At 41.1% G+C, this 27,172-nt stretch overlaps 1 long non-coding RNA gene across 1 annotated transcript in view; it reads left to right on the forward strand.

Annotated features, from left to right (window-relative positions):
• The window catches only part of LOC309636347, a 142,621-nt gene that overhangs the window by 45,783 nt on the left and 69,666 nt on the right, over nucleotides 1-27,172 (forward strand). Inside the window, exon 7 of the long non-coding RNA XR_014249413.1 lies at nucleotides 25,702-25,842. This is a non-coding gene — a long non-coding RNA (uncharacterized lncRNA). The remainder of the gene's footprint in view (nucleotides 1-25,701; nucleotides 25,843-27,172) is intronic.

Genomic DNA, 27,172 nt, shown 5'->3' on the forward strand with positions numbered 1-27,172 from the left:
AAGACTGTTAGATGCCGTACTCAACATGCAGTTAATATTAATTGAGTGCTTCCTCAGTAAATGTATCAGGTATTGTTCTACATATGGGGATACAGCAGAGGTCATGATAGACCGGGTCCTTGCTCTCATGGAGCTTCTGGTCGAGCGATCAATCCCTGTATGATCATGGTTTGTTTTCTACCCGACTTAAATGGTAATAACAGCTAACATCTGTTTAGAGTTTATTATGTGCCAGGTACCATGTTGAGATCTTTGTGTTCGCATTTCTCATCGAATCCTCATAACCGTATGTGGTTGGCCCTGGTGCCATCCCCATTTTACAGATAGGCTAAGTTACGTATCCAAAGTCACACAGCTAGTTAGGATTGAAAACATACCATCTGACTCCAGATTCCAGATTCCATTCCCTAAACCATGGCAACGTATTTTCCTTAATTCATTCTGAACCGTTTACATTTCTAGTTAATGACTTTGGTGTACTGGTCTGTTTGGCATCAAAAGCCCTTACAGACAGACTTTCCTCTTCTGCCATCAGCAACCCTTTCACTCTGAGCCTCCGTGGATGGCAGGCACATTGATTTCAGGCTAAATCGCAGGAAGACTATTAGGTTGACTGGAAAGTCCTTGCAGTTAGCACCAGCTGCTCTGGAAACTATCCTTGACTGTGGGAGGTTCAGTGGTGTGCTGGAGTCCTCCCAACTGCATGCAGGGACATCATGTTGGAACACTGAAATTGACCATAGTAGGAGTATTTACACTATGGAAAATGGCAGTTGCTACAAGTCAGGTTTTTTGTTGGTTTGTTTGTTTTCTGAAGAGATGGTTATTAAACATTTACCAGCACACCACTGGGGAGGACCCAAGGGAAAGGGGAAAACATGATGCTGTAGCTCATGGTAACCTCTTGGTAAGTTCTCTGCATCAGACGGAAGTGTGGAGAGCACTGGAGAGGGAGTCAAGAGACCCGAGTTCTAGACCTGGTTTTGCCCCTGAGGGATCCTGACTTGAGTTCTTTGTCCTCATTTGCGTCAGTTGGCCTCTTAGGTGCCACCATAGTCATAGGATTAGGTACAAAAATACCTTCACAAAGAGCCTAGTGCTACAAAGTTAAACTTAAGTTTTTGCTCACAAATATAAGGCAGCTGCATCAAACGTGTATACAGTGGGCTAGGGCCGTGGGCATATGTGCAAAACATGTGTTGCTCTATGAACTGTAGGGCGTGGCGGATGTTCCTTCTGCTTCCTCTTTCTTTCTTCACCATTTCTGGAGCTAGACAGACCAGGGCTGAAAGCCACCTCTTCCCACCTCTGTGACCTTGGACAAGTTGCTTATCTTCTCTGTGCTTTGGTTCTCTACCAAGGCACAGAGAAGCTTCTCCTACCCAGCTTCTCCTCACAGCAGGGGCACAGCTGCCAAAGCTGTGGCCTCACATCAATACCCTTGGAGGACAAAGGCTGTCTATCCCTGGTCTAGTTAAAAAATCCTGGGAAGGACTCTGTTGTCCAAGCCTGGGACCTGTGCGCAACTCTGGACGCACCACCGTGCTGAGCAGACGGGGTTCTAGGATGGGCCGGGCATGGGGCCCCTGCCCTCTCTTGTTCGTGGTCAGGTGAAGTGTTGTCCAGAAGAAAGGGGAAGCTGTGCTAGCATGGAAGCGTGCCTCTACTGCAGGTGGTGATGATCTGCCGCCATTCCACAGTGTTAGGGCAGTGCCGTTGCTGACAGGCTTAGAAGTGCAAGTGGCTTGAGCTTGGCCTGGGAATAGGCTGGCCGCCTGGCACGAGGTCTAAGGTCACAGGGAGGACTGAGGGGCATAAAAGGTCAGAAGAGGCTCACTGCAGCCCTCCTTGTTCTGGGCCTCGGCAGACTCTTATTCATGGACGTATATGTAAAAAAAGAGTAGAAGCATTTATTGATTTTAGGTGAATCCTCCTGAATTGACACATCCCCAGTGTGAGGGCTCTCTCTGGGTTGCAGGTGACAAAAACAAATCTAAACCTAGTTTAAGCAAGAAAGGGAATGTGTTGGCTCACCTGCTGGGAAGGTCAAGGGTAGAGTGGGCTTCCGGCTTGACTAAATACAGGGACCCGAAGAAGTCATCAGACTTGTCTTCAGTGGGCCCCACTGCCCTGGTTGGCCTCATTCGCTCCTGCAGTCAGCTGGTTTCCTCCAGGCAGCGACAGCCCTGGTTCTGGCAACTCTGGGGTCCTAGCCTTACTACTCTCAATCCAAAAGGAATGGAGGGCTTCCCTGTGGTGCAGTGGTTGAGAACCCGCCTGCCAATGCAGGGGACACGCGTTCGAGCCCTGGTCCGGGAACATCCCACATGCCGCAGAGCAACTAAGCCCGTGCGCCACAACTACTGAGCCTGTGCTCTAGAGCCCGCGAGCCACAACTACTGAGCCCACGTGCCACAACTACTGAAGCCTGCGTGCCTAGAGTCCGTGCTCTGCAACAAGAGAAGCCACCACAATGAGAAGTTCGCACACTACAACGAAGAGTAGCCCCTGCTCACCACAACTAGAGAAAAGCCCACACACAGCAACAAAGACCCGTTGCAGCCAAAAATAAATAAATTAATAAACAAAAGGAATGGAGAGCATCTCTCTTTCAGAATCACGATATGAAATCCCAGGGAAGGACTCTGACTGGCCTGACATGGGTCCCATGCCTATCTCTGGGCCCATCTGTATAGGCAGAATGATGGGATAGAATGACTGGCCAGGCCTGGGTCACATGTCTTTTCCAGCGGTCAGCTATCTCATAGGCATCCAAGGACAGGAAGCAGTACAACCAGGACTCAGGGGACAGGAATAGGCAAGTCAGGAATTGAAGCTATGCTGTCTTCTGGGTCTACCTGGCATTTCTCATCTGCTTCTTTTTGCCCACCTGCTCATTCTCTTACTTCACTTTGAAGGTCAGCTTTCCCCCCCAAACCCTTCTCCCAGCATGTACATGGCTCATAGTGGCTTCCTCAGCCCCAAACACTACCTGACTTTCAGGAGCCCAGCACCACCTGTGGCTGAGTTCAAATTTTCAAGGAAAAGAGAATCTGATTGGTTGCAGGGATAGGCATTCACTACTGGAATGTTCAACTGTAGCAAAAGGTAGGGTTATATAGTGCAGACATTCCTGTGAGGTCTTCCCCTTGAGCAGACCTAGTAGGAGTGGTACCTTAGGGAAGTGGGCTATGGGTGGGGCAGGCATTTCAGAACAAGACATCATCCTGTTCCCAGGTGACCCAGAGAAGAGCAGAGCATGGCGCCATCCCAGGCCTCAAGTAGCTTCCAGTCTAGTTGGGCAGGCAAGATGCTCATCTGAGCCAGGGGTCACAGGATTTCAAGGAGGGCAAGGTCATTGTAGGCCAGGGTAAGCAGAGCAAGTAGAACAGGTGGTGGGAACAGAGCTGGCCTTCTTCGCACCTGAGCTGACTCACCTGAACCAATTTGCAAATGTACTTGAAGTGTATAGGCCTTCCTACCTCCACCCCCAGGTTCCCACCAGACTCCTCTTAACACCCTTGGTCCCTGGCTGACCATGAAGTGACCCGTCCCCTCTGCTGCTCACCATCTCTGGACCTGTGTGTGGAGGTTGTAGGGAGTTTTTCATGACTTTCTGGAAAGTCAGGGAATGTCTTCTCTCCCCCAAAGCCAAGAATGAAAACAAAATACAAAAAACCCCACAAAAATACCCTCCAAGAATAAAAAGAGGAAAATAACATTTTGCATCTGGAGAAGGTAAAGAGACTCGTTAAGAGCCCTGAAATAGAGACTTCTACTCCCATGTTTGGATGAAGAAATAGAGGTCCAGGAACCTTCCGGACTTGCCCAAGTTCTCGTGGTGGGAGTGGGACCCTGGCCTCTCACCATGGGCCCCTGCTGACCAGTGGGGAGTGGGCCTGGCAGGGGAATCTGTATGTGTGGAGTGGGGGGATGCCCCACCTTCACAAGGCGGGAATAGAGGCTCAGCCCAGGAAAGTGTGGCCCAAATCAAGTTCTGTTGGGAGCCCTGGAGGGTTCAGAGAGTGGCTAAGAGGTCTCCAGCAGCTCGTCAGGCAGCTGGGTGAAGGTCCATCCAATATGCTTTATCTGGGCAGATTTCATTTCCTGTTGGAGGAAAAGGAAGAGATCTTTGTGTTTCTCTGCTGTTTTTTCCCTTTCAGACAGATCAGAAATCAGATCCTGTCAGATAAGCCCAGATGAAAAGAAAGTGGCAGAGGCTGGCCCAAAGAGAAGGTTCCCTGGCCGAGGTCACACAGGAAGAACCCAGAGAGACCCTCCCCCTGCAGAGGAGGGAGAAGGGGGTTCATGTGGTCCTCACTTTCCCCAAGGACCTTGCTTTAGACTTTTAATATTTCCAAATGAGGTTTTATAAACAGTGATTGTATTATTATTTTTTGCATCTGGTTAAAAGTGACAGATTGTTAAATATAAACTTGAAGACTTCACTCTTCTCACCCAGAAGCAGCATCTCTTCACGGTTTCAGGCAGGGGCGACCTAACCAAATGGAAGTGGCTCAAACCTCAGTTGACCTCTGAGAGGCCCAGAAGGCAGTCACGGGAGGGCAGGGAACAGGGAGGAGGAGGGGAGGAGGAGGGGAGGGGGAGGGGAGGTGGGGAAGAGAGAGCGGGGAGAGAGAGGGGAGAGAAGCCGGCCAGAGCCTGGAGAAGAGGCGTGGGGGAGTCAGGAGGGAAAGAAAGAGGAAAACGCGAGGGAGGAAGAGGAGAGAGGGCGAGGGCGAGCCGGGGAGAGGGCAAGGTGACCGCAGGTATCAGCGAGGGGCCAATTGTCAAGGTTCTATCTGCGCGATGATTGATGCGAGCCTGGGTTTTTCTGTCAGCCTGTCACGGCGCAGGAATGTTTAATGTTCTCATTATTGGTTACGCTGTTGTGTATATTTCTCTGTCAGCACCGCGGACCCAGCTGAACTGGCAGAGCACTTCAAAGGCCTGCGGGTCATTCATCATCCCCATGACGCTCCGGCAAATGCTCAGCTTCAGCTCCGCGCCAGGGATTTGTTATGACTTGCGAGCCGGCTGACAGACAGGGCTGTGGCGGCCGTGGGAGGGGACGCGGGAGGGAGGCGCGCAGCCCTTTTTGTCACTCTGGGCCCGCGACAGCGCCCAGCGCCTGGACTCGGCGGCTCCCAGGGGCGGGCGGTGCAGACCGGCCCGGGGTGACTCCCCGGGGGGCGGGGGCGGACCCAGGCCCCCCACCCCCCGCACCGACTCTCCCCTTAAGCCCAGCCGGCGCCCTCTCCCTCCAATCCCACCCTCCTCCTCTCGGCTGGCGGTGGCGTCTCCAAAAGTTGTGCTGAAAACCCAGAGGTTGGGGGAAAAAAGAGAAACTTTCAACGGTCCGGGGGCCTGGGGAGGGGCGGGTGGGGAGGGGTGAGGGGAGAGCAGAATATCGGAGCTTTGTTTCCTTTCCCAGGCCGTGACATGATTAATCGTTTTCTTCTGATCTAATTTTGGAACATGAAAAACAGCACATTTGTCTTGAAGAAAAATGATGTGCCGAACTGCGCAGATGGAAATTTCGAGCAATGAGAAAGATTAAAGTGAAACCCCACTCCTTAGACCTAATCATGAGTTGTAGATTATTCTGTCGGCCCAGCCAGATGGTAGCTCTGATTCCACAGCCCCTTCTTATATTAATGAATACTAGACTGTTATATTTGACTTAGGTAAGTGAAATGTCTATCAGAGCTAATGGACTGCCAGCCAGCATAACACATGTTGTACCGCTAAGGGTCCTTGCTGCATTTTTCATGTTTTATACTAATGTAGAACATTTTGTTTCCTACTGTTTTTCATCATTGTCACTGTTTGCTAAATATTTTCACATGGAAGCGGGGAGAGGGAGACAGAGTCAGTAGGAAAAAGAACCCCCCTCCAAACTTGTGTCCAAAGCTAATTTCCTCCCGTTGGGCTTGGCTATAACTCTACAAGTAAAACAGTCACCCCGAGCAATGCGTACAGGAACTCAATAGTAACGTGATTAAGTTCCTAGTCAACAAGACTACACTCCACTGTATGTTAACAAACCTAATTATAGCCCCGTGGTGATAAATTCGGCCAGGGCCCTTGCTGCACATCTCTGAGGTCATGTCTCCAAGAGCAGCTTGACCCTCATGTCCCAGGGGAGAGGATTGTCCGGGAGAGGAGTCCCAGCCTCAGCTTGGGGGGAGGGGCTGTTCCTCCTTCACCCCCTTGTCCAGTCCCTGGGGAAGGTGGGCAGATGCTAGGAAATACTGCAGAGCAGAAGGTCAGAGGTCTGAGCGACTGGGCAGTAGGCGTTCCTGGCTGAGGCTGGGATGGCATTGGGAGCCGTTGGCCCCATCCGTGTCATAAGCAGTAACAGGATGCCTGAGAGGGGAGTGTAGCGCTCCCAGCCTGTTGGTTCCATGCAGGCCTGGGGGCTCACCCACTCTGGGCCCAGTAGAGGGTGGCTCAGGCCCTTCCCCTTCTTCCAGATGCCTTGTCCATACACTGGAAAGCCCCTGAAGAGCTAGCCGTGCAAAAGGCAATCCTCTTGTTTGTGAAGGACCCAAGCCTGGGTGGGGATGGTGTCCTGGAGAAAATGAGTCCCGGAGATGGAATCTGAAAGGTGTCTGGGGACAGATAAGATGGAGGCAGTTGCGGGACGTCTTCAAGGGGTGGTGTCTTGAGAAAAAAATGGAAAGAAATACATAGACAGGGAGGAGAGACCGCGAGACATGAAAACACATGGAGAGAGATGGAAGGAAGAGACGAATGCACAGAGAGAGAGACATAGACGTAAAGAAATGTAGATACCAACAGAATAGATGGCTTGTGAACTCAGAGAAACTCTTCTTGCTCCATCCAAAATGAGTTCCCTAAAAAGCACATCTGACCCCTGCTTAAAAATTCTCTCTTGGCTGTGATTCCCACAGGAGCCAGTTCAAATGTCTTGGCTGGGTATAGATGACCCTTTTCCATTTGCCCCTAACTTACCTCTCTGGCCTCTTCTCTCATCTTGAACCCTGCACTTCTGGATATGAACCTCCACATGAGCCTTCTCCAGGTCCCCAAGAATGCCAGGCTCTTTCAGAACAATGTGCTTATGTCTGTGTTTATCTCTACCTATCCCACTTCCTTGCATTCTTTCTCTGGCAAACTCCTACTCATCCTTCAAGACCCAGCTTCCATGTGTCCTCCCCTGCCACATTTCCCTGACATTCCCCAGGAGGCATTATTTCACCCTCTGGCCCCCCCATAGCATTCTGTCCATATCCATGTGAAAATATTGTCCAGGCTGTATTGAAAAATGTCTGTGTTTACAGATCTCTCCCTCTATACCTCCTTTCCTCTACAACTGTTCCTTTGTTCATTCATTTGTCTGATTATTCAAGAAATATGTATTGAGAACCTACTACATGCCAGGTATTGTTCTAGGCACTGGGAATTCAGCGATGTACAAAATCCCCTGCCCTCTCAGAGCTGACATTTTGGTAGCTATATGTGTGGGTATATTAGTGAGGTTTTTTCCATAGTGAAAAACAGAAACTCACCTAGGCTAGCTCTAGTAGTGGGGGTTATTGTAAGATGGTGGCAATAAGGACACAAAAATCTTCTGGGGACCCAAGAACAACTGTATAGCTGAGCCTCTCAACTTTTATAACTCGTAACTGGCTCATTCATGGCCTCTCTGAGCTCCTAATGCCACTTTTTAAACTTTTTGTGGTATAATATACACACAGAAAAGTACATGTATCATTAGAATATAACTCAATAAATTTTCACAAACTGTAACCCACAATGAGCTCAAGAAACAGAACATTCTGTACTCCAGTACTGCCCCCCCCACCACTAGTTCCCCTTTTTGTTTAATATTTAAGTGAAATTCCCATCCCAACTTTTTTTTTTCTTGTTCCATGATACTTTTTTTTTTTTTTAACATCTTTATTGGAGTATAATTGCTTTACCAGGTTGTGTTAGCTTCTGCTGTATAACAAAGTGAATCAGCTATTTGTATACATATATCCCCATATCCCCGCCCTTGTGTCTCCCTCCCTTCCCCCCTCCCTATCCCACCCCTCTAGGTGGACACAAAGCACCAAGCTGATCTCCCTGTGCTATGCAGCTGCTTCCCACTAGCTATCTATTTTACATTTGTTAGTGTATATATGTCCATGCCACTCTCTCACTTTGTCCCAGCTTACCCTTCCCCCTCCCCGTATCCTCAAGTCCATTCTCTAGTAGGTCTGCGTCTTTATTCCCATCTTGCCCCTAGGTTCTTCATGGCCTTTTTTTTTTTTTTTAGATTCCATATATATGTGTTAGCATACGGTATTTGTTTTTCTGACTTACTTCACTCTGTATGACAGACTCTAGGTCCATCCACCTCACTACAAATAACTCAATTTTGTTTCTTTTTATGGCTGGGTAATATTCCATTGTATATATGTGCCACATCTTCTTTGTCCATTCATCTGTTGCCCATCCCAACTTTTGCCCACTATTAACTATGACATTTTGATTTCTGTTTTCAGTGGGTTTGGGTTTTTTTGAACAGCTTTATTGAGGTAAAATTTACATACCATAGAATTGCCCATTGTTAGTGAACAATCTGATGATTTTTAGTAAACTTATAATAGAGTTGCACAACTGTGGTCACAATCCAGTTTTAGAACATTTCCATCATCCCCTCCAAATTATCTTGGGCCATTTTCAGTCAATCCTGGGTTCCAGCCCTAGGCCTAGGCAACCAGGTTTTAGATTTAGGTCTGCGACCCATTTAAAAAATATATAACAACTGTTTTGAGGCATAACTCACATGCCATAAAGTCCATTCTTTGAAAAGGTAAAATTCAGTGGTTTTTAAATATATTAACAAAGTTGTATAAATATCACCACTACCTAATTCCAGAATATTTCATCACCCCCCTCCCCCCCAAATAAAACATACCCATTAGCAGTCAGTCCCCATTCCTCCCTCCCCCTAGTCCCTGGAAATCACTAATCTACGTTTTGTCTCTATGGATTTTCCTACTATAGACATTCAATATAAATGGAATCATACAATATGAGGCTTTCTGTGTCTGGCTTCTTTCACTCAGGATAATATTTTTAAAGATTCATCCATATTCTAGCATGTCAGAGAACTTCATTCCTTTTTATGGCCAAACAGTATTCCACTATTAGGATTTACAACATTTTTTTTTTTCCATTTCTCACTGATGTACTTTTGGGTTGTTTCCACTCTTTGGTAGTTATGAATAATGCTGCTATGAACATTCATGTACAAGTTTTTGTGTGCACATATGTTTCCAGTTTTCTTGGACATATATCTAGGAGTAAGTAGGATTGCTAGGTCATATGATAACTCTGTGTTTAACTTTTTGACTGTGATTCATTTGAAGTTAATCTTTGTGTATGATATGAGGTAAGAGTCTAAGTTCATTTCTTTGCATGTGGATATCCAATTGTCCCAGCATAACTTAAAAAAAAAAAATCATGAATTAGCACTGGATTTTGTCAAATGATTTTTCTACATCTACTGACTGAGGTATTGAAATTTCCAATTATTACTATTTGTCTATTTCTCCTTGAAATTATCATGAGTTTTGTCCTTTATTCTCTTAATAATGCTTTACTATATTAATTAATCTTCAAATATGTATAAACCAACCTTACATTCCTATGATAAATACCACTTAGTAATGGTGGTGTATTTTTCTTAAGTTCTTTTTTTGATGTGGACCATTTTTCAAAACTTATTTATTTATTTATTTGGCTGCATTGGGTCTTAGTTGCAGCATGCGGGATCTTTTGTTGCGGCGAGCAGGCTCTTCATTGCAGTGCGTGGGCTCTCTAGTTGTGGCGTGCAGGCTCAGTAATTGCAGCACACAGGCTCTCTAGTTGTGGCATGTGGGCTCTAGAGTGCGCAGGCTCAGTACTTGTGGCACATGTTAGTTGCCCCGTGGCATGTGGGATCTTAGTTCCCCGACCAGCGATCGAACTCACGTCCCATGCAATGGAACACGGATTTTTTTTTAAAGATTTATTATTATTTATATATTTATTTATTTTTGGCTGTGTCGGGTCTTAGTTGCGGTACATGGAATCTTCTTTGCGGCATGGGGGCTCTTCGTTGTGGCACGCAGCCTTCTCTCTAGTTGTGGCAAGCGGGTTTTTCTCTCTCTAGTTCTGGTGTGCATGCTCCAGGGCATGTGGGCTCTGTAGTTGTGGCATGCGGGTTCCAGAGCGTGTGGGCTCTGTAGTTTGCAGCACACAGGCTCTCTAGTTGAGGCGCATGAGCTCAGTAGTTGTGGCACGCACGTGGGCTTAGTTGCCCCATGGCATGTGGGATCTTAGTTCCCTGACTACGGATCGAACCCACATCCCCTGCATTGTAAGGCAGATTCTTTACCACTGGACTATCAGGGAAGTCCCTGGAAGGCGTATTCTTTTTTTTTTGGTCTGTTTGTTTGTTTGTTTGTCTATTTTTTTATTTTTGGCTGCGTTGGGTCTTTGTTGCTGTGCGTGGGCTTTCTCTAGTTGCGGCGAGTGGGGGCTACTCTTCGTTGTGGAGCACGGGCTGCTCATTGCGGTGGCTTCTCTTGCTGTGATCATGGGCTCTAGGTGCGTGGGCTTCAGTAGTTGCAGCACACGACCTCAGTAGTTGCGGCACGCAGGCCCTAGAGTGCATGGGCTTCAGTAGTTAACAGTGCGTGGGCTCAGTAGTTGCAGCACGCAGGCTCTAGGGCATGTGGGCTTCAGTAGTTGTGGTGCGCAGGCTCAGTAGTTGTGGCTCGCAGGATCCAGAGTGCAGGCTCAGTAGTTGTGGCACATAGGCTTAGCTGCTCTGTGGCATGTGGGATCTTCCCAGACCAGGGATCAAACCTGTGTTCCCTGCATTGGCAGGCGGATTCTTAACCACTGCACCACCAGGGAAGTCCTAGACTTTTCTTTGTGGGAAGATTTTTTTTTTCTTTTTGAGGGCGCGCCGTGTGGAATGCAGGATCTCAGTTCCCTGACCAGGGATTGAACCCGTGCCCCCCGCAGTGGAAACCCGGAGTTTTAACTACTGGACCACTAGGGAATTCCCTGTAGGAAGATTTTTAATTCCTCTTTCACTTTCATTTTTCATCATAACTTTTTTCAGATTTTCAATTCTCTATGAGTCACTTTTGGAAATTTGTGTACTTCTAGGAATTTGTCCATTTTATCTTAGTTGTCTAACTTGATGGCATAAAGTTGTTCATCTTTTCTCTTATAATCTTTTAAATTTTTATAGTGTCAGTAATGATATACCTTCTTTATTCTCAATTTGGGTAATTTCTGTTTTCTCTCTCACCTTCTAGGTAATCTGGCTAAGGGTTTGCCAATTTCGTTTACTTTTTCAAAGAACCAAGTTTTGGCTCCATTGATTTTCTATACTTTCTCTTCCATTGGTTTTTGCTCTAAGGATGTTGTTTAATGTACTTTTTTTTTTCATTTTTCCATAATTCTTTCTGTTATGGATCTTTAATTTAGTCTTATTGTGGTCACAGAACATACTTAATGTGATTGCAGTCTTTTAAAAGTTATAAAGAACTGTTTTGTGGCCCAGAATATGGTTTATGCTGGAGAATATTTCATATGCCCTTGAAAAGAATGTTTATTCTGCAGTCTTTGGGTGGAGTGTTGTATAAAATGTCAGCTAGGTCAAATTGATTGATAGTGTTATTCAATTCTTATATGTCCTTTCTGACTTTCTATCTGGTTGTTCTATCAATATTGAGAGTGGGATGTTGAAATCGCCATTTATTATTGTTGAATTGTCTGTTTCTCCTATCGTTTCTTTTAGGTTTTGCTTTATGTATTTTGGGGCTCTCTTGTTAGGTGCACATACATTTATAATTGTTACTTCCTGATATATTAACTCTTTTATCATAATAAAATTTCCCCACTTTATCTCTATTAATAGTTCTTGTCTTAAAGTCTATCTTGTCTCATATTAATATAGCCACTCCAGCTCTTTTATGATTAGTATTTGCCTGAAATATGTTTTTCTATCTTTTTACTTCAACATATTTATGTCTTTGAATCTATGGTCTTGTTGACTGCACCTGGTTTGGTCTGGCTTTTTTTTATCCAGTTTGACAATCTCTGCCTTTTGAATGGGGTTTTTAGTTCATTCCCTTCTAATTTAATTATTGATATGGCTGGATTTACACCTGCCATTCTTCTGTTTTCTACCTGTTTCATGTCTTTTTTTTTTTTTTTACTGTTCCTCCTTTACTGCCCTATTTTATGTTAAATAATTATATATTTAGTTAAACAATAAATATTTTAATTTTTCTCTTGTTTTCTTACTGTATTGCTTAAGTTATTTCCTCAGTGGTTGCTCTAGATATTATAATATGCATTTTATCTTATTTCAATCCATTTCAGAATATTACTACCTTAATTCTGGTAAAAATATAGAAACTTTGTTCTAATACATCTCCTTTCATTCTCCTCTCCTTTGTGCTATTATTGTTATATATATTACATCTATGTGTGTTATAAATTCAACAATACTGAGTTATAATTATTTATTATTACAATCTTGTGTTTTGTTAAAGAAGTTAGGAAAAGAAATGAGAAAAAATATATACAGAGTCTTTTATATTTACTCACACATTTATCTTTTTTGGCACTCTTCATTCCTTTTTGTGGATTTGAGTTATCAATTGGGGTCACCTTCTTTTAGTCTGGAGGACTTCACTTAGTATTTCTTGAAGACAGGCATGGTAGCAACAAATATTCTAAGTCTGTTTATCTGGGAATGTTTTTATTTTACCTTTACATTTGAAGGATTATTTTAGCTGGATATGGAATTTATTTTTTTAATAAATTTATTTATTTATTTTATTTTTGGCTGCATTGGGTCTTCATTGCTGCGTGTGGGCTTTCTCTAGTTGCGGCAAGTGGGGGCTACTCTTTGTTGCAGTGCATGGCTTCTCACTGTGGTGGCTTCTCTTGTTGCAGAGCATGGGCTCTAGGTGCATGGGCTTCAGTAGTTGTGGCATGCAGACTCAGTAGTTGTGGCTCATAGGCTCTAGAGTGCAGGCTCAGTAGTTGTGGCACACGGGCTTAGTTGCTCTGTGGCATGTGGGATCTTCCTGGACTAGAGCTCGAACCCATGTGCCCTGCATTAGCAGGCGGATTCTTAACCACTGTATCACCAGAGAAGTCCCTGGATACGGAATTCTTTTTTTTTTTTTTTTTTATACAAATTCCTTCTCTTTGCCGAGTCCTAAATTATGTAATGGGATTTTTTTAAAAAAATTAATTAATTAATTTATTTATTTTTGGCTGTGTTGGGTCTTCGTTTCTGTGCGAGGGCTTTCTCTAGTTGCGGCGAGTGGGGGCCACTCTTCATCGCGGTGCGCGGGCCTCTCACTATCGCGGCCTCTCTTGTTGCGGAGCACAGGCTCCAGACGCGCAGGCTCAGCAGTTGTGGCTCACGGGCCCAGTTTCTCCGCGGCATGTGGGATCTTCCCAGATCAGGGCTCGAGCCCGTGTCCCCTGCATTGGCAGGCAGACTCTCAACCACTGCGCCACCAGGGAAGCCCCGGAATTCTTGATTGAACATTTTTCTTTTCTTCTAGTATTTTGAATATGTCAATCCATTGCTTTCTAACCTTCATTGTTTCTGATGAGAAATCAGCTGTTAATTGTATTGTTGGTTGTAATTCCCTGGCAGTACAGTGGTTAAGACTCCACTCTCTCACTGCTGAGGGCCTGCATTTGATCCCTGGTCTGGGAAATAAGACCCCACAAGCCACACAGCATGGCAAAAAAAAAAAAAAATTGTGTTGTTGTTCTCTTGTATGGGATGAGTTGTTTTTTGCTTGCTGCCTTGAAAATTTTGTCTTAGGCTTTCAACAATTTGACTGTGTGGATCCAGCTGTGAAACTCTTTGTATTGATGCTACTTAGGATTTATTGAGCTTCTTGGATATGCAGATTAATATTTTTATTACATTTAGGAAGGTTTTGGTCATTATATCTTTAAATAATTTTTATACCCCTTTCACTTTCTATTTTCTTTCTAAGATAACAGTTACAGATTTGTTCGTACCCTTAATATTGCCTCACATCTTTGCATGTGTGCACAGTCTCTGTTGGCCAAGGATGTGTGGGCATCTCTGGCCCTCTTTGGTCTCTGCTATTCATGCACACAGTCTCTGGTCATCCCAGGGTATGTGGGAAGCTCATCAAGCCCCTGATGGCTGTCTTACCACCTGCAACTTCTTGATAAATTCCTGGCTAGTCCACCAGTCCTTTGCTTGTCAGAACCAGCCTAAAACCTCAGATTAATGGAGAGGATGCTCCTCCGTTTGCTAGCCACTGAGATTGTCTCTTCAACTGACAGTGCTCCAAATAAAGTGCGCCCCCTCCAGCATCAGTGGTGAAGTTACTGGTTTTCATGGCATTGACAAAGCTGAGGGAAGGGGAATGGGGTGTGAGCAGCCATAGACTCATGGTGTTCTTACCCAAAGCTTGGTAGTTTTAATAAATAAATTTTTCTTAGTTGTTGTATGCCTTTGGTAGAATTCCAGAGTGTGAAATGTTCTGTTTGCTTGCTTGTTTGGCTTGGTTTTGTTTTTGTTTCTGCTAATTGACATCCATTTAAATATTTCTTTATTTCCTCTGTAAAACATATGGACTTATGCCCTCAATACGATAAACACTTGTATGCTACTCTCCAACATGTCCACCAGTTGTGTTGTCTGCTTACTACAAATTAGTTGTATGTGTTCCTAAGCCTGTTTAGGTCAGTTTTACTTGAATTTTAATTACCTTATTTATTTAAATATAAACTAATAAAATGTGACTATAAAAATTTTTTTATATTAACTAAATTGAATGTTTTAGAAACACTTGATAAAGACAAGTAGCAAAAAATTTAATGTTAAATTGGGTGTGCATGTAGCAGCTGGAAAACACTGGAGGAAAAAAATCACAAATATCCAGAAGGAATCTCCATGTGTGAAGGATTCTGCTTAAACTCTCATTGTACTCACAGTGTAAAAGAGACAGAGATGCTAAAATTATCTGACGAGTTTTAAAGTAACCATGATAAAAATGCTTCAACAAGCAATTACAAATGTATTTGCAACAAACAAAAAAAATAGAAAGACTCAATAAAGAAATGGAAGGTAAAAATGGAGATATTAGAGCTAAAGATTACAGTAACCAAAATTAAAAGCTCAGGGAATGGGGTCAACACTGGAATGGAAGGCAGAGCAAAGAATCAGTGAACCAGAAACTAAAACTATAGAAATTACCCAATCTGAATAAGAGTGAGAGCAAGAGAAAGAAAGGAAGGAAGGAAGAAAGGGAGGGAGGGAGGGAGGAAGGGAGGGAGGAAGGAAGAACAGAGCTTCAGAAACATGTAGGACTATAACAAAATATCTAACATTTGGGTGTCAGAGTCCAGGAAGGAGAGGAGAAAGAGGGTGGGGCTGAAAAAGTATGAAAAGAAGTAGTGGTGGAAACCTTTCCAAATTTGTCAAAAGACATAAACCTAATTCAGGAAGCTGGGTGAACCCATTACAGAATAAACTCAAAGATTTCTATCCTAAGATGCATCATAATTAAACTACTAAAATCTAAAAGTAAAGAAAAATTCTTGGAAGCAGGCAGATAAAAATGACACTTTACCTAGAGGGGAAAACAATTTGAATTACCATTTGTTTCTTGTCAGAAACCATAGGGGCCAGAGGGGAGTGTCATAATACATTTAAGTGCTGCAAGTAAAAAACTGTCAATTCAGAGTCCTATACCCAGCAAAAATATCCTTCAGGAGTGGAGAAGAAATGAAGACATTCTCTGATTAAGGAAAAGTAAAGTAATTTGTTGCCAGCAGAACTATCCTAAAAGAAAGGCAAAAGGAAGTTCTCTAAACAGAAAGGAAATGATAAAGTGAGGAACTTTAGAACATCAGGAAGAAATAGCACAATAAGCAAAAATATGGGTAAATATAATAGATATGCTCTTCTTAAATTTTCTAATATAATGTTTGATGATTCAAGCAAATTATATAATATCTTAGCGGTTCTAAATGTATATATAAGAAATGTTTAGAATAATTATATTATAAATGGGAGAGAGTAAAGGAACACAAAGGGAGATAAGGCCTCTATTCTTCACTTGAACTGGTAAAATGACATAAACAGACTGTGACAAGTTATGTATGTATAAAGTAATACCTACAGCAACCACTAAAAAAAGCTATACAAAGAGATACACTCAAAAACACTGTACATAAATCAAAATGGAATTTTTAAAAAGTTAAATAATCTACTTGATGAAAAGAAAAGAGAAAGGCAAAACAAAGAAAAAACAGAAAAAAAATAGACTTAAGCCTTAGCATATCAGAAATTACACTAAATATAGATTATCTAAATACAATAATTAAAAGACAGAGATGGCAGCAGGATTAAAAAACATGGCCCAACTTATACACTGTCTACAAAAAAAAATTACCTTCAAATATAATGATACAGCCAGATTGAAAGCAAAAGGCTGGAAAATGACATATCATGCAAGTATTAATTAAGCAGGAGTGACTTAGATGCAATGGACCAATTTCAACACCAACTACCACAATTCACCCAATATGAAATAGACAGATATATACTATCCTATATTAAGGACATTGAATTCATAATTTAAAAAACTCCCAAATAAGAAATCTCCAGGCCCAGATGGTTTTACAGAATTCCACAAAATGTTTAAAGAAGAATTAACACTAGTTCTATACAGTCTTTTGTAGAAAATTGAAGAGGAGGGCACACTTCCAAATTCATTTCATGAGGATAATATTACCTTGTTACCCGAAATCAGCTATGTTCCTACAAAAAAAGAAAACTATAGACCAATAACCCTCATGAATATAGATTAAAAAATCCTTTAAAAAATTAGCAAATAGAATTCAGCAATATATCAAAAGAATTATACACCATGACTAAGTGGAGTTTATTGCAGGGATGCAAAGCTGGATCAATATTCAAAATTCTATTAATGTAATCTACCATATTAACAAGCTAAAGAAAAAAAAAATCACATTATTATATCTATTGATGCATAAAAAGCTTTGACAAAATTCAACACCCATTCATGGTTTTGAAACTCTCAGAAAGGGAACTTCCCTCATGGTGCAATTGATAAGACTCCACGCTCCTAAGGCAGGGGGCCTGGGTTCGATCCCTGGTCAGGGAACTAGATTCCACGTGCATGCAGCAACTAAGAGTTCACATGCCACAACCAAGGAGCCCACATGCTACAATTAAGGAGCTGGCGGGCCACAACTAAGGAGCCCGCCTGCCGCAACTAAGACCTGGTGCAACCAAATAAATAAATAAATAAATAAATAAATTCTCACAAAATGCTTAAAAAAAAAGAAAAGAAACTCTCAGAAAAATAGGAATAGAGGAGAACTTCCTCAACTTGATAAAAAGAATCTATAAAAAATCTACAACTAACATTATAGTTAATGATAAAAGACCTAATCTTTCCCCCTTAAGTTGACAAGGTAAAAATGTTTGCTGTAACCACTCTTGTTCAGTATAGTGCTGGAAGTTCTAGCCAGTGCAATAAGGCCAGAAAAGGAAATAAATGGCTTGCAGATTGGAAAACCGTTTGGTAAATAAGAAATGAAAACTTATGTTCACACAAAAACCTTTACATGAATGTTTTATAGCACTTTATGTATAACAGGCAACAAGAGGAAACAACCCAGATGTCCTTCAATGGGTGAAGGGTTAAACTGTGATATATCCACACCATGGAATACTACCCGATGATTAAAAGGAACAAGCTATGGGTACACACAACAACCTGGATGAATCTCCAGAGAATTATGCTAAGTGAAAGAAAGCCAACCCCATAGGGTTCCATACTGAATGATTCCATCTATATCCTGTTCTCGGAATGAGAAAATTACAGAATGGAGAACGGATTAGTGATTACCAGGGGCTAAGGTGGGGGTTGGAGCATGAGGGAAGTGGGTATGGCTATGAAAGGAAAACATAAGGGATGAAAATGTTCTGTATCTTGACTGTATCTATGTGAATATCCTGGTTATGTTATCATGGTACCGTTTTGCAAGATGTTACTATTCAGAGAAACTGGGTAAAGGGTATACAGGATCACTCTGTATTACATAAAAACAAAGAGTTTAATTTTAAAAAACCTGGACTCTCTTAATTGTCTATATGTGTGTCAACTGTGATACTTCGAAGAATAAAATATTCTTCATTGAAAAATCTATATCGGCCAGCGGGAGACGGGGCGGGCGAGCAGTTCTGCTCCAAGGGCGTAAGTGCGTGCCCAGGTTTCGGCCGCTGACCAGGCAGCAACATGGTGGCACCAGTGCTGGAGACCGCTCACGTGTTTTTGCTGCCTGAACCGGGTGCGGGGAGCCCTGAGCTGGAGCTCCGGGCCCGGAGGACTTCTGACCTTCGGCACGTCCTGTTCCGTGGTGCTGTATGACCCTCAGAAAAGTGTTATTACCAACCTGAATGGTCACACTGCTCGAGTCAATTGCATATAGTGGATTTGTAAACAGGATGGTTCTCCTTCTACTGAATTAGTTTCTGGAGGATCTGATAATCAAGTGATTCACTGGGAAATAGAGAATAATCAGGCATTTGGAAGTCATTGAGGATTTCTAAGCAGTGGAGTATGAATACCAAAGAAGATGAATCTGACGGGAGCGTGCCAAATTAGGATAGGAAAAAAATATGAAGGAAGAGATATGGGATATATTTTTGAAGGAAAATGATTTTGGCATTGACTAGATAGTTGTCAAAGGAGTGGGGAGCTATTGAGTAGAGGAGTGAGAAATCAAAAAGAGTGGGATTCTCGCTCAGGGCTCTGGAAGAAAGATACTTCTACAAAGCAAAATAGGCAAGTGGGAGGGAAGGTGTGGAATTCAGTTGTTAACATGTTACTTGTATTGCTAGCCAGAGAGAGGGGGCAGGTGTGGAGGAAGGGATCGTGGAGTCACTTAGACTTGAATGGGAGTTCTAATGGTTGTGTAGCAAAGCAGCTCCTGTTTGGACTTATCTTGGCAGAGGAATCCAGAGAGAGCCATCTGAGCACTCATTTTTGAGACCTTGAGTTGAGATTTGCAAGACTCTTTCCTCAGTGCTGCCCTAAGCTTCTGCCGGTAGAGAGGATTGCAGGCTGAGTATCTGATGGCAGACAGTGAATTTAGAGATGGACCAGAAAGTAGAATGTGAGGCCAAACAGGGAGGAGGAGAGGAGGAGGATGAAGGGCATAAAAGAGGGATGAAGGGAATAAGAGGATTTGGGGGAAGAAGTCACATATTATAACCTTAGAGGCTTAAAGGTTCCTTCTGGTATGCATTTCCATGCACACAGGTGTTCACTACATCTTGACTTCCGATAAAAGGAAATAATTCTAAGCTGGTATCATGAGAGATTTGAGTCTTTGAACAGTGGGCATCTTTTTTTGAAAAGCTGGTGAACTTAAGAGATTTGTTTTGTTTGAGCTTTTAAGATTCTCTAATGGTTGAAATACAACCCTGCTTAAAAGATGTGAAGTGACATAGAAAACAAACTTATGGTTACTAAAGGGGAAAGGGGGTGGGAGTGGGGATAAATTAGGAGTTTGGGATTAGCAGATACAAACTAGTATATATAAAATAGATAACAGTGTCCTACTGTATAGCACAGGGAACTATATTCAATATCCTGTAATAAATCATAATGGAAAAGAATATGAAAAAGAATATGTGTGTGTGTATATATATATATATATATATATATATATATAAACTGTACACCAGAAACTAACACAATGCAACATTGTAAATCAACTATACTTCAATTTAAAAAAAAATAAAATAAAATAGGAAAAAAACTATCATTATTGGTATATTCTATCAAATACTAAGGGAGATATGTTAAAATAATCCATTATGATTGGGAAGTGTCTATTTCTCCTTTTAGGTCTGTCAATTTCTGTTTTATATATTTTGAGACTATATTATTTCATGCATATACATTTAGAATTATTCAATCCTCTTGGTTGATTGTGCTTTTAATCACTATGAAGTCTCTCTCTTAATTTCTTGTGATGCTTTGTGCTTTAAAGTCTATTTTGTCTGATTTTAGTATAGTGACACCATCTCTCTTTTCGTTAGTATTTGCAAAGAACTCCCCCTTATTCTTTTTTTTTTTTTAATTTTATTTATTTATTTATTTATTTATTTATGGCTGTGTTGGGTCCTCGTTTCTGTGCGAGGGCTTTCTCCAGTTGCGGCAAGTGGGGGCCACTCCTCATTGCGGTGCGCGGGCCTCTCACTGTCGCGGCCTCTCTTGTTGCGGAGCACAGGCTCCAGACACGCAGGCTCAGCAACTGTGGCTCACGGGCCCAGTCGCTCCGCGGCATGTGGGATCTTCCCAGGCCAGGGCTCGAACCCGTGTCCCCTGCATTGGCAGGCAGATTCTCAACCACTGCGCCACCAGGGAAGCCCCCCCCCCCATTCTTTTACTTAAAAATTTTTCTGTATCTTTATTTTTAAAGGATGTCTCTTGTAAACAACATATGCAATTGTTTTTATGTAATATAATATTACAATTTTTGTCTTTTAATTGGAGTATCTTGTTCACTTACATTTAATATAACTACAAATATATTTGGGTTTACATCTACCATTTTATTTATTCAGTATTTATCCCACATATTCTATATTCCTTTTTTTCTCTCACTTCTTGACTTCTTTTCGATTAAACAAATATGTTTATTATTCCATTTCTTCCCTCTATTATCTTGTTAATTATAAATTCTTTTATTATTAATTTTAGTAGTTACCTTAGAGCATTCAACATATATCTTTGACTTATTAAAGTCTAATATAAAATAGTACTTTTAGCACTTTTCATATCATTCAAGGACTTTAGGATACTTTAATTCCATTTCCCACCTCCAATTTTTATGCTATTATTTTCATATGTTTTAATTCTATGTATATTTTACACCTTTTATGATATTATTATTTTTCTGTAGAAACAATATTCATTTTTTTCATTTGTTACAGTTAACAGTTTGCATTTCATTTGGGGTTCTCTCCATATCTTGGTTGATTTTTTTAAAAGTTTAAATATAGTAAACTTTATTTTTTGTTTTGTATTGTTTTATGGGTTTTGTCAAATGCACCGAGTCGTTTGGTGACTCTCAGAGTGGCACAGAGCCACCACCAAAAACTCTTGATATAGGACAGTCTATCATCCCTAAATTCCTTTGTGCTGTCCCCTTATAGTCAACTCTGTTCCCAACTCCAACCCCTAGAGATATATGTAGCCTTCTGGGTCTGACTTCTTTTACTTAGCAATATACATATAGGATTCACACATGTTATTGTGTGAATCAATAGATTGTTTCTTTTTATTGCTGAGTAGTATTCTATTGTATAATTGTACTATACTTTGTTTATCCATTTGCTAGTTGAAAGACATCTGAGTGGCTTCCAGTTTTGGGCAATTATGAATAAAGCTCCTATAAACATTAATTTATCATAAGCATACATTTTTATTTCTCTTGGATAAATACCTAGTAGTAGGATTGCTGGGTCATGTGGTTATGTGTATGTTTAATTTTTTAATTTTTTATTTTTTATTTTATTTTATTTTATTTTTTTGTTTAATTTTTAAAGAAACTGCCAAATTGTTTTTCAAACAATTTGCATCTCCATCAGCAACATTTGAGGCTTCCCGTGACGCCACATCCTCATCACTACTTGGTATTATCAGTCAGTCTTTTTAGTTTTAACTGTTCTAGTAGGTATGTAGTAGTATCTCATGGTAGTTTTAATTTGGTTATCCCTAATGACTAATTATGCTGAGCACGTTTTAATGTGCTTATTTGCCACCCATATATCTTCTCTGGTGAAGTGTGTGTTTGGAACTTTTGGCAAGTTAGATATTGGGTTGCTTGTTTTTTTTTATTGTTCAGCTTTTAGAGTTATTTATATGGTCTGTATACAAGTCTTTGTCAGAAATATGATTTGCAAATATTTTCTTCCAGTCCGTGGCTTGCTTTTGAATTCCCTTATCAGTGTCTTTTGCAAAGCAAGAATTTTTAATTTTAATAAAGTTCAAATTATCATGTTTCTTCCATGGATCATGCTTTTGTGGCTTGTGCTTTCAGTGTCTAGAAATTCTTTACCTAATGTAGGGTCATGCAGATTTTCTCATGTATTTCTACTAGAAGTTTTGTAGTTTCACATTATACATTTAGGTTTATGATCCATTTTGAGTTAATTTTAAAAAACATTTTATTTTATTGAGATATAATTCACATACCATAAAATTCACCCAGTGAAAGTGTACAATTCATTGGTTTTTAGTATATTCACAAGGTTATGCAGCCATCACCACTATCTAATTCCAGAGCATTTCATCATCTGAAAAAGAAACCCCAGAACTCATTAGCAATCACTGCCCCTTGCCCCTCCCCCAGCCTTAGGCAACCACTAATCTACTTTTTGCCTCTATAGATTCTTTCACTTAGCATATTGTTCTCAAGTTTCATCCATTTTGTAGCATGTATTGGTATTTCATTCCTTTTTATTGCTGAATAATGTTCCATTGTATAAATACATACATATTATTTATCCATTCATCAATTCAGTGGACATTTGGATTGTTTTGGCTATTATGAATAATGCTGCTATGAACATTCATGTACAAGTTTGTGTGTGAACACCTACTTTCAGTTATCTTGCGTATATACTTAGGAGTGGTTGAGTTAATTTTTATATAAGGTGTGAGGCATGGGTTGAGGTTCTTTTTTTCTTTTTTTTTTTTTTTTGCATATGGACATCTAATTAGTCCAGCACCACTTATCGAAATAACTATCCTTTCTCCATTGCATTGCCTTTGACCCTTGTTAAAAATCAGTTGAGGGCCTCCCTGGTGGCACAGTGGTTAAGAATCCGCCTGCCAATGCAGGGGACACGGGTTCGAGCCTTGGTCTGTGAAGGTCCCCCATGCCACGGAGCAACTAAGCCCGTGCACCACAACTACTGAGCCTGCGCTCTGGAGCCCACGAGCCGCAACTACTGAAGCCCGTGCGCCTAGAGCCCATGCTCTGCAACAAGAGAAGCCACCACAACGAGAAGCCTGCGCACCCCAGTGAAGAGTATCCCCCACTCACCGCAACTAGAGAAAGCCCACATGCAGCAATGAAGACCCAATGCAGCCAAAATAAATAAATTAAAAAAAAATCAGTTGAGTGTATTTTGATTGTTTTGTTCCATTGATCTATATGTCTGTCTTTTTTGCTAATGCCACACTATCTTGATTACCATTCTTTTTTAAGCCTTGAATTTAGGTACTTTAATTCCTTCAACATTTTTCTTCCTTTTCAAAATTGTCATTCTAGATCCTTTGCCCTTGTCTCATACATTTTAGAATCAGCTGGTCAGTAATGATTCAAAAAAGTATACTGAGATTTTGATTGGGATTGCATTGAATGTATAGATCAATGGGGGGGATTGTTATCTTACCAATTTGATTCTTCCAATCCATAAACATGGATTATCTTTTTATTTATTTAGGTCTTTGATTTCTTTCATCAATATTTTGTAGTTTTCAACACACAGATCCTGCACATATTTGTTAGATTTATAACTAAGTCTTTCATTTTTGGGGTGCTATTGTAAATGGTATTGTTTTTAAAATTTTGAATCCAATGTTCATTGCTGATATATAGAAATACAATAAAATTTTGTATATCGACCTTGTATCCTCTACCTTTGTTAAACTCACTTATTAGTTCTAGGAGCTTTTTTTTTTTAAAGTTCACTCTTATTTATTTATTTATTTTTGGCTGCATTGGGTCCTCGTTGCTGCACGGGCTTTCTCTAGTTGTGGTGAGCAGAGGCCACTTTTCGTTGCGGTGCACGGGCTTCTCATTGCATTAGCCTCTCTTGTTGTGGAGCATGGGCTCTAGGTGCACGGGCTTCAACAGTTGTGGCACGTGGGCTCAGTAGCTGTGGCTCTTGGTCTCTAGAGCGCAGGATCAGTAGTTGAGGCGCACGGGCTTAGTTGCTCCACGGCATGTGGGATCTTCCCAGATCAGGGATCGAACCCGTGTCCCCTGCATTGACAGGCAGATTCTTAACCACTGCGCCACCAGGGAAGTCCCTAGGAGCTTTTTTTTTGTAGATTATTTGGAGTTTTCTATATAGACAATGTAATCATTATAGTTTTATATACATTTTGACCCTTCCTGTTGCTCTTCATTCCTTCCTGAATATCTTCGATTTCATCTGGGATTGTTTTCCTTTTTGTAGGACTTTCTTTAGGTCTTTTTTTTTTTTTTTTTGATGTTGGTCTGTTGGTTAAATATTTTAATTTTTGTCTGAAAATGTCTTATTTTCATTCATTTTTAAAGAACATTTTTTGCAAGATATATTATTCTAAGTTGACAATTATTTTCTTTCAAAACTTTGAAGATATCCTTCGTTGTTCTGGCCTCCATTATTTCTGTAGAGAAGTCAGTTGCTGCTATTGTTACTACTTTGAAGATAATATTCCTTTTTCTTTCTGTGTTTTAGGGTTTTTCTTTGCCTTGTCTTTCAGCAGTTTTACTTTGATGTGCCAAAGGTGTGGATGTAGTTTTCTTGGTATTTACTCTGCCTGGGCTTCTTAGCATTTCTTAAACACATAACTTGTGTTTTTTTGTTTCTTTTGAAAAATTCTTAGTCAGTAATCAATCTCTTCAATTATTGCTTTTGCTCTGTTTTCTCTCTTCTCCCCTTATGGGAAAATTACACATATTTTGTGCCTTTTCACTTTGTTCATATCTTTCATTTCCTTTCTGTATTTTCTATGTTTTCTCCCTTTGCTTCAGTCCTATTAGTAGCTAGTTTTCTAGTCCTCTCTTCAGCTGTGTTTACTTTGTGGTTAAACCTCTCTATCCAGTTCTTAATTTCATTCATTATATTTTTCAGTTTTAAAATTTCTATTTGATTTTTTGGATAGATTCTAGTTCTCCACTGAAAATTTTCTACTTGTAATTTGTTTTCTTAAATGTATTGATGACAGTTCATTTAAAATTGTATCTGCTAATTCTCATATATGAATTACCTGTAAGTTTGTTTTTATTATTTGGTTTTTCTCTGGTTTTTGGTCACTTGGTTTTGTCTCCTGGTAAGTCTGGTAACTTTTGATTGAATGATGGACATTGTGGATAAAAAATTATGGTGGAAATTTGAGCTTGAATGTTATCTTCCTTCAGAGGGGGTTTGCTTTTACTTGAGGTCAGGGTTAGATCATCTTAATCTAGATTGAGATGGTTTAAATCTGGGTTTCAGCTTTTATGATGGCTCATCTCTTTACATATCCTAGAAGTAAGGTTAGCCCTTACTTTTAGGCTATAACTTGTCAGGTGTCCCGACTGAAAGCTGGAGGTGTTTGCTAAATTTCCTATGTTTTGGCATCCCAGAATTCATTTTTAAAATCCTCAGTCCCAGGAGACTGCTGAATATCTACTCAGCTTCTGGGCCCGTCAGATGTTTGTTTACAAATCTGCAAATGCCTGCAGGGGAAAAATGTGACCAGGTATCAGGTTCACACAATGTACTTCTTTTATCTTAGTGATCTTGGCCTCTCAAGTCTTCAGTGCCCTGGTAACTTTTCTTTTTGTTCAAACTTGCTTTCCTAGTTGTGTTTGGTGAAGAGGTTGGTCTGATACAAGCTAATCCACCATATCCAGAAGCAATACAAAGAGCATGGACTTTGGAGCCAGAACTCCAGGATTCAAATCCCAGTTCCATCGTTTACTTGTCCTGTGATCATGAACAAGGTATTAACTTTTTTTGAGCCTCTCTTTTCTCGTCACTAAAATGGTGATAATAACAGTAGCTACCTTATAGGGTTATTGTGATGATTTAACAAGTATTATATATAAAGTAGTGTGTGTATATATATATATATATATATATATATGTATATATTTCCTACTTACCTTCTTGTTCTGGCCTCCATTATTTCCATAGAGAAGTCAGTTATTGTTATTATTACTACTTTGAAGGTAGTATTCCTTTTTTTCTCTGACTGTTTTTTAAGGTTTTTCTTTGCCTTTGTCTTTTGACAGTTTTACTCTGATGTGCCAGAAGTGTGGGTATGGTTTTCTTTGTATTTATCCTGTCTGGGCTTCTTAGCATTTCTTATATCATATATACTTTAAAAGTATATAATATATATCTAAGAAAAGTGCCTGGAATCCAGAAAATGCTGTATTGTTATTTGCTCTTATTATTTTTACTTGATGTGGTCGTCTTTCCAATTAGTGTTGTTTTCCACTGTGTTGTGTCATTTACAAATCCTCAATAGGCTCTGCTGGCTAGTAGATGAAGTCCAAACTCTGCATCTGTAGTTCTCAGCCTTGGTGGCATATTGGAATAACCTGTGATATTTTTAAAACTCTGAGGCCCAAGTCAAACCAGGCCAATTACATCAGAATTTTTAAGGTGGGATACAGATATTAATCAGTATTTTTTTTTTAAATTTATTTTTATTTATTTATTTTTGGCTGTGTTGGGTCTTCGTTTCTGTGCGAGGGCTTTCTCTAGTTGTGGCAAGCGGGGGCCACTCTTCATCGTGGTGCACAGGCCTCTCACTATCGTGGCCTCTCATTGCGGAGCACAGGCTCCAGATGCGCAGGCTCAGTACTTGTGGCTCACGGGCCTAGTTGCTCCGCGGCATGTGGGATCTTCCCAGACCAGGGCTCGAACCCGTGTCCCCTGCATTAGCAGGCAGATTCTCAACCACTGCGCCACCAGGGAAGCCCTAATCGGTATTTTTTAAAGAGCCTCAGGTGATTCCAATGTTCAGCCAATGCTGGGGGCTCTCACACCTCCTCCTCCGCTCTTCTGAGCAACTTTTGAGGGCCTGGAGAAGTGCCTGAGACACGACATGCTCTAGAAAGAGAGAGGAAATGGATGCAAAGAAAAAAGGAAAATAACTCACGGTGGCACCATAGGGACGTGCTTGTGGGAATTCTCATTCTTTGGAGAAACAGCAAACTCCAGCTGTGTGCTCTGTTTTGTGGTTTTCTTTTCGGAGGGGGCAACGTCGATGACCCCCCCTTCTATCTCCACATCAAGCCATCTCTCAGTTCACTCTCACCTTTC

Source organism: Balaenoptera borealis, assembly GCF_965194805.1.
Source record: "Balaenoptera borealis genome assembly, chromosome: 10".
NCBI lineage: Eukaryota > Metazoa > Chordata > Mammalia > Artiodactyla > Balaenopteridae > Balaenoptera > Balaenoptera borealis.